We start from the raw sequence: 7,500 nt of genomic DNA, 5'->3' as shown, positions 1-7,500 counted from the left end.
TCACATCATCACCATTATCATTATTCTCATCATAAATATGACATCATCCCCCTTATCATTCCTTATCTTTATCATCACCATTATAACCATCATCATCATCATCATCATCGTCATCATCATCATCATCATCGTCATCATCATCATTACTTTCCTCAAAATCATCCTTCATCCCCCGCTCCTCATTAAGGAAAGAGAGAAGGGTAGGGGGAGGGGGTTAAAGGGGAGGGGGCTAAGGGGAGAGGGTTGGGGGAGAGATCATTCACGACGAAGACGAAGCACACAACAGATGAACCGGAACAGGTGCACTGGGGTCGTAGGGGTCATCTAGGGTTACGTGAGGTCACCGTTCTGCAAGGGAGAAGAAGGAAAAAGGGAGACCTGTTTTGTACTCCCCCCTCACCCCACCCCCCTTTTGATGCGGACTTTGGGATGAAGGTATTGGGGGTTTGTTAGTGTGGGAATCAGTGCGCTCGTCTTTTGTTTGTGTGAGGGATAGAGAGAAGGAGAGGAAGGGAAGGAGAGAGAGAGAGAGAGAGAGAGAGAGAGAGAGAGAGAGAGAGAGAGAGAGGGGGGGGGGGGGAGAAAGATCGAGAGGGGAAGAGAGAAAGATGCAGAGAGATAAACAAATAAGTAGACAGAGGCAATGTGAAAAAGTTTCAGAGAGAGAGAGAGAGAGAGAGAGAGAGAGAGAGTGAGTAAATAGATATATAGATAGACAGACAGACAGCGTGAAAAGATTTAGAATGAGAGTGTGTGTGAGAGAGAGAGAGAGAGAGAGAGAGAGAGAGAGAGAGAGAGAGAGAGAGAGAGAAAGAGAGAGAGACAGACAGACAGACAGAAAGAAAGATAGAAAGAGAGAGAGAAAGAGAGATAGACCGAGACAGACCACAAAAAAACAACAAAAAAATAAAGAAGAGTACAAAAAAAAAAAAGAACATATACCAATACAAAAAAAAGAGAGAAAGAGAGAAAACAAAAAATAAGAAAAACCAAAGAAAAAAATGTATCAAGCAGACACTACACGCCAGAACACGTACCTCTCTCCCCGCTGACCTCAACCCGAGCACCAATCGCAGGCAAATTAACAAGAGAGAAATGCCAGTATGCAAATGAACCGAGAAAGACACGGGAGATCCCTTTGTATAGTGTGCTTATCAAGTGTATCTGGCCGACTCAGAGGAGCGGGTGTAGCTTTGAATTTGTCTTCATTATGATAACAGAGAGAGAGAAGGGGGGGGGAGAGAGAGAGAGAGAGAGGGGAGAGAGAGAGAGAGGGAGAGGGAAGAGCAGATCGACGAGAGAGGGGGGGAGGGAGAGAAGAGAGAGAGAGAGAGAACAAGAGAGAGAGAGAGAGAGGGGGAGGGAGGGGAAGAGAGAGAGAGAGGGAGGAAGAGGGAGAGAGAGAGAGAGGGAGAGAGAGAGAAAGAGAGAGAGAGAAAGAGAGAGAGGGAGAGAGAGAGGGAGAGGGAGAGAGAGAGAAGAGAGGGAGAAGAGAGAGAGAGAGAGAAAGAGAGAGAGAGGAGAGAGAGAGTGCTGAGGGAGAATGGGAGAGAATGAGAGTTGAGAGGAGAGAGAGAGGGAGATAGAGAGGGAGAGAGAGAGAGAGAGGGAGGGGGAGAGAGAATGAGAGAGAGAGACGAGAGTAAGAGTAGATGAGGAGCGTGAGAGAGAAGAGAGAGAGAGAGAGAGAGGTGACCGAGAGCGGAGAGAGCGTAGAGAGGAGCACGAGACGTAGAGAGGGAGAGAGATGAGAGGAGAGTTGAGAGAGGAGGAGAAGAGAGGAGAAGAAGAATGAAGGGCGGATGGGAGGGGGAGGGATCGAGAAGATGGCGGAGAGATTTGTAGAGAGAGAGAGGAAGGGAAGAGAGAGAGAGGAGAGAGGGGGAGCGGAGGCGAGGGAGTAGAGAGATTAGAGAGGAGAGAGGAGAGAGAGCGGAGAGAGACAAGAGACAGGAGACGAGGAGGACGATCGGGGAAGAGAGGTTAAGGGAGAAGACGAGAGGATGGAGAGGAGAAGGAGATGTAGAGAGAGGAGTGAGAAGAGGAGAGGATCGAGGGGAGAAGGATAAAGAGGAATAGGATGGAGATGTGGAGAAGAGAGGGGAGGAAAGAGAGAGAAGAGGGAGATGAGGAAATGGTGGATGAGAAGATGGAGTTTGAGATGAGAGAAAAGGAGAGCAGAGAAGAGGAGAGAAGAGATGATGAGAACGCGAGGAAGAGCAGAGGGAGAACGAGAGAGATGAGGAGTTACGTAGAGAAGTAAAGAGTGCGGAGAACGACGAGATTAAAGAGAGTGAGAGAGAGAGAGGAGGAGATGAGACGAGCAGAGAGAGAGGAGAACGAGTTGAGAGAGGGCGAGAGAGAGAGGAGAGAGAGAGGACGATGTGTTCGCGGATCGTTAACTATCGATGCGATGTTGCTAAGGGGGCGAGGAGTTTTGATGCTCGTTGGAGAGAGGGAAGAGAGAGTAGGAGAGAGAAGAGGAGACGGAGGGCAGAGAGGGGATGGATGAGTCAAGGTGTGTTTTCGAGAGAGGGAGAGAGAGGATACTGGAGGGTATCCCGCTTACATCGTTACCAGTACGTTTGGATTATCAGGACACGAACGTGAGGAAAGAGCTGATGAGAGAGTGTGAGAGGAGAGAACGGATGGACTACTTTGGAAGGTGTGGGTGGACTATGTTATAAAATTTAGACTCTAGAGTAGCGGTCGGTTTAGGAATGAGCGAGGAAGGGAGAGCGCGGAAAAGAGAAAGAGGCGAAGCGATGGTGAGATGGGAGTGAGGACGAGAGGCAGAGAGAGAAAAGAAGAGGCGCGAGAGAGATGAGGGGGAGAGAAGGGTGGAGGGAGTAAGGGGAGCAGAGGCGCGAGGAAGGAAGACGGGAAATATGAGAGTGAGAGAGATTCGAGAAGGAGAGTAGAAGAAGAGGAGAGAAGTAGAGTAAGAGAGGAAAGGAGAGAGAGGATATGGAGGAAGAGATGATGAGAGCTGAAGAGATAGAAGAGAGAGGAAGAAGAGACGACGGGATGAGGATGAGACGAGAGGTGAAAAAGAAGTCCGAGAGATAAGAGTGATGAAGAGGACCAGGCGGGATGATGAGAAGGGAGGGAGTGAGAGAGGAGACGGATGAGCGGGAGGATGAGAGCGCTGAGAAGAGAGTGAGAGAGAGATGAGGAGAGGAGCAGAGATACGAGAGGAGAGAGGGGAAGAGTGAGAGAGGAGGGAAGGAGAGAGAGTAGAGAGAGAGGATGCGGAGAGAGACGCGGCTAGGAGAGAGAGACGAGAGAGGAGGAGGATGAGAGTGGTGAGGAGGAGAGGAGGAGGAGAAAGAGGGAGGACGAGAGGGAGAGAGAGTAGGAGGAGAGGTGGAAGAGTTGAGGAGAGAGCGAGAGAGAGACGAGAAGGGAGAGAGAGAGTAGAGGGGGGATGAAGAGAGATAGAATGGAGTACGAGAAGGAGAGGGGAGGAAGGGAGAGCGATGGATCCCCAGAGAGAGAGAGAAGTGAGGGAGACGGGAACGAGAGAGAGCGAGATTGAGAGAGACGAGAGAAGAGATGAGAAGAGAGGAGAGAGGAGAGGAGGGAGAGGAGAGAGAGAGAGAGGTAGGAGACGAGAGAGTGAGGATGGTGAGGGAGAGGAGAGAGAGGGAGAGATAGGATAGTAGAGCGAGAGAGGGATGAGAAGAGAGAGTTAGGGAGGAAGGAAGAGATGATGGTGAGGAGAGAGAGAGGAAGGAGAGAGGAGTGAGGAGATAGAGAGTGGAGGTGAGAGAGGAAGAGAGAGAGGAGAGGAGAGAGAACGAGAGAGAGGAGAGAAGGACGAGGAGCGGGAGAGTAGAGGAGAGAGGAGAAAGGGAGAAGCGGCAGACGTGAGGGGAGAGGAAGGAGGAGAGAGTGGAGAGAGAGGAGAGAGGAGAGGAAAGAGGAGAGATAAGGAAAAGAGAGGAGAGGGGAGGCGGGGGGAGAAGCATGAGGGGAGATGAGAGAGGAGAGAGGAGAGAGAGCTGAGGGAAGAGGGAAGGGATGAGGAGAGAGGGGAAATGAGAGAGAGTTGAGGAATAAGAGAGAAGAGAGTAGAGAGGTGAGAGATGAAGAGAAGGAGAGGGGAGGAGACTGGGAGAGAGAGAGCGGACGATTAGAGAGAGAGAGATGAAGAGAGAGAGAGAGAACCGAGAGGAGAGAGAGAGAGAGCAGAGTGAGAGGAGAGGGAGAGGAGAGAGGAGAGCGGAGACGAGATCGGAGAGAGTGAGAGAGAGTATGAGAAGGAGAAGAAGATACGAAGAGAGAGGAGTAGAGAATGTGAGAGCAGAGGAGAGAGAGAGATCGAAAGGGAGAGAAGGAGATGAAGATGAACGGCAAGAGAGGAGAAGAGAGGAGAGAGAGAGGAAGGCAGCGAGAGATGGAGAAGAAGAGAGAGTGAATTGAGGAGACGACGAGAGAGATGGGAGGAGAGTAGGAAGGGAGAGGAGGAGAGAAGACTGAGAAGGAGAGAGAGGAGAGAGAGAGGAGCGGAGAGAGAGAGAGGAGGAGAGAGAGAGATGAGCGGAGAGAGAGATTATGAAGAAGAGAGAGATAGCGTGAGGGATGGAGGAGAAGGGATGAGTGAGAGAGAGAGAGGTGAGAGAGAGAGTGATGAGAGGGTTGAGAGGAGGGAGAGAGAGATGAGGGGAGGAGACGAGAGAGATATGGGGCGATGAGGGAGAGAGAGGAGGAAGGAGAGAGAGAGAGAGAGAGGAGAGATGAATGGAGAGAGAGATGAGAGAGAGAGAGAGAGAGGGGAGGGAGAGGGAAGAGAGAGAGACGAGGAGAGGAGAGAAGAAGAGGAAGGAGAAGAAGATGAGGAGAGATAGAGGAGACAGAGAGAGAGAGGTAGTGACGTGAGGAGAGAGAGAGAGATGTTCGAGTGAACGAGATGCGTAATGAGAGAGAGAAGGAGAAGGAGAAGAGTGGATGGGAGAGATGGAGAGAGATGAGTAGCGAGAGGAAGCGAGAGAGAGAGGAGTCAGGGAAGGCGCGGCGAGGTAGAGAGAGAGCACCCGCCAAGAGGGGAGAGAAGAGAGGAGAGAGAGAGATGAAGAGGATGGAGAGAGGAGAGTGAGGCGAGAGAGGAGGCGAGGGGAGAGAGGAGAGATAGTGAGAGTTGAGAGAAGATGCGTGGAGAGGATGTGAGGAGAGAGAGAGAGAGAGAGGAGGAGAGAGAGTGAGATGAGAGAGAGGAGAGGAGAGAGTCGAGAGAGAGAGCGACGAGTCAGATTGAGAGAGAAGAGAGAGAGAGAAGGAGATAGGAGAGGAGAGAGAAAGGGAGATAGGAGAGGAGTGGAGAGGAGAGAAGAGAGAAGTCGATGAGAGTGAGAATTATGAGGAGAAGAGAAGGAGAGAGATACGAGGAGAGGCGGAGAGAGAGGAGGCGAGAGGAGAAGGAGAGAGAGAAGAAAAAGAGGGGGAGAGGAGAGAGAGGAGAGTTGAGAGGGAGAGAGGAGACGAGTGGAAGGAGCGAGTGAGAGAGATGCGAGGGACGAGGAGAGAGAGTAGTAAGGAGAGAGAGACGGAGTAGAGAGGAAGATGAGCGAGAGAGAGAGAGAGAGGACGAGAGAAGAGAGGGATAGAGGATAGCGAGTTGAGGAGATGTGGGGAAAGGGGAGAGAGAGGAGAGGAGGAGAGAGAGAAAGAAGAGAGAGTACGAGAGGAGAGAGAGGAGGAAGAAGAGTAGGAACGAGAGAAGAGACGATGGGAAGGAGAGGAGAGGAATGAGAGGAGAGAGATTGAGGGTGAGTAGGAGTAGGAGGAGACAGAGGAGAGAGAGAGAAGAGAGAGAAGATGAGGAGAGAGATGGGAAGAGAGGAGAGAGAGAGAGTGAGGAGAGAGAGAGGGAGAGGGAGAGAGAGATGAGAGTGGGAGAGAGTGTGAGAGGGAGGAGGAGGACATGAGGAAGAAATAGAGAGAGAGAAGAGACATGGAGAGAGATCGAGGCGAGATGAGAAGTGTGAGTAGAGAGGAGAGAGAGAGATCGAGAGAGACTGAGGAGGAGAGAGGAGAGGAGAGGGAGATGAAGAGGAGAGAGAGAGCGGGGGAGAGAAGGTCTGAAGAAGAGGAGTTGAGAGAGAAGAGGAGATGTGAAGAGAAGAGGAAGAGAAGAGGGAGGAGGAAGATGAGAGAGAGAGAGAGTCTTTTTCTCTCTCTCTCTCTCTCTCTCTCTTTCCTCTTTACTACTTTCTCTTTTATCTTTTCTCTCTCTCTCTCTCTCTCTGTACTCTCATCACTCATCTCTCTCTCTACTCTTATCTTACTGTCTCTCTCTCTCGCCTCCTCTCTATATCATAATATATATATATATATATATATTGTTATATATATATTATATTTATGTTAGTCTATTATTATATATATATATATTTAGATTGATTTTTATATATTATATTAATTGTATATATATATAATAATGTTATGGTTTATATATAAACTTTATATGTTAAAACTATATATATTGTGTGATATATAATTATATATATTAAATTTATATATATTTTTTATATTATATTTTTATATATAATAAGATATTAATATATATATTTTAATATAATTTGTTGTGTTAATGTATTTTATTATTTTATATATATATATACTTATATATACTGAATAATCTCGTATATATTATTTATAATTGTTTATATTTATAGTATATATTTTATATATCAATATATATATATATATTTATAGTTTATTATATAAGAATCTGTATATAGTATATAATATATATATATATATATATTATTTATTATAGTATATTATATAAAAGATATAATATTTGATATATTATATTATATGTCTTATCTATATATATATATATTTATAATAATGCGTATATTATATTTTGAGTGTGAGAATGATGAGTAGATGAGTTGTAGAGATGACTACTTTGAGACTAGAGGTGGATTTTGGTCTTGAATATTCGAAGATGACTTAGATAGCGCATTCTGAGTGGAGGATGTAGAGAAGAGTGAGAGATGAGAGAGAGAGAGAAGGTGTGTTTTGTTATTGAATATATGTATATATATAGTATGATTATATATAATATAATATGATTATATATTGATTTTATTATATAGAGAGAGAGGTAGAGAGATTAGGAGAGAGGACGGACGAGCAGTGAGAGAGAAGAATGAACAGGATGTGTATTATATATATATATATATATATATATAATATGTGTGGTGGTGTGTGTGTTGTGTGTCGTGTGTGTGCAGTGTGTGTGTGTTTGTGTGTTTGTGTGTTGTGTGCTGTTATGTATATATGTCTATATATTATATTATATGTTATATATATTAATATATATTAACTTATATATTATATACTATTATAATATATTATATAGTCATACCTTTCCATCTGTCTCCTACTTTCTCTCTTTCTAACCATCTTTCCGTTCCTTTCGTCCCTCTTACCTTTTTTTTTCTCTCTCTCTTTTCCATCATTTATCTTAGTTTTCATGAGACCCGTGTT

This window comes from Penaeus japonicus, unplaced genomic scaffold (genome assembly GCF_977035675.1).
Source record: "Penaeus japonicus unplaced genomic scaffold, GWHDUDI00000001_assembly GWHDUDI00000022, whole genome shotgun sequence".
Classification (NCBI taxonomy): Eukaryota; Metazoa; Arthropoda; class Malacostraca; order Decapoda; family Penaeidae; genus Penaeus; species Penaeus japonicus.
The sequence above is the reverse complement of the archived record's forward strand: the minus strand, read 5'-3'. Positions refer to the sequence as shown.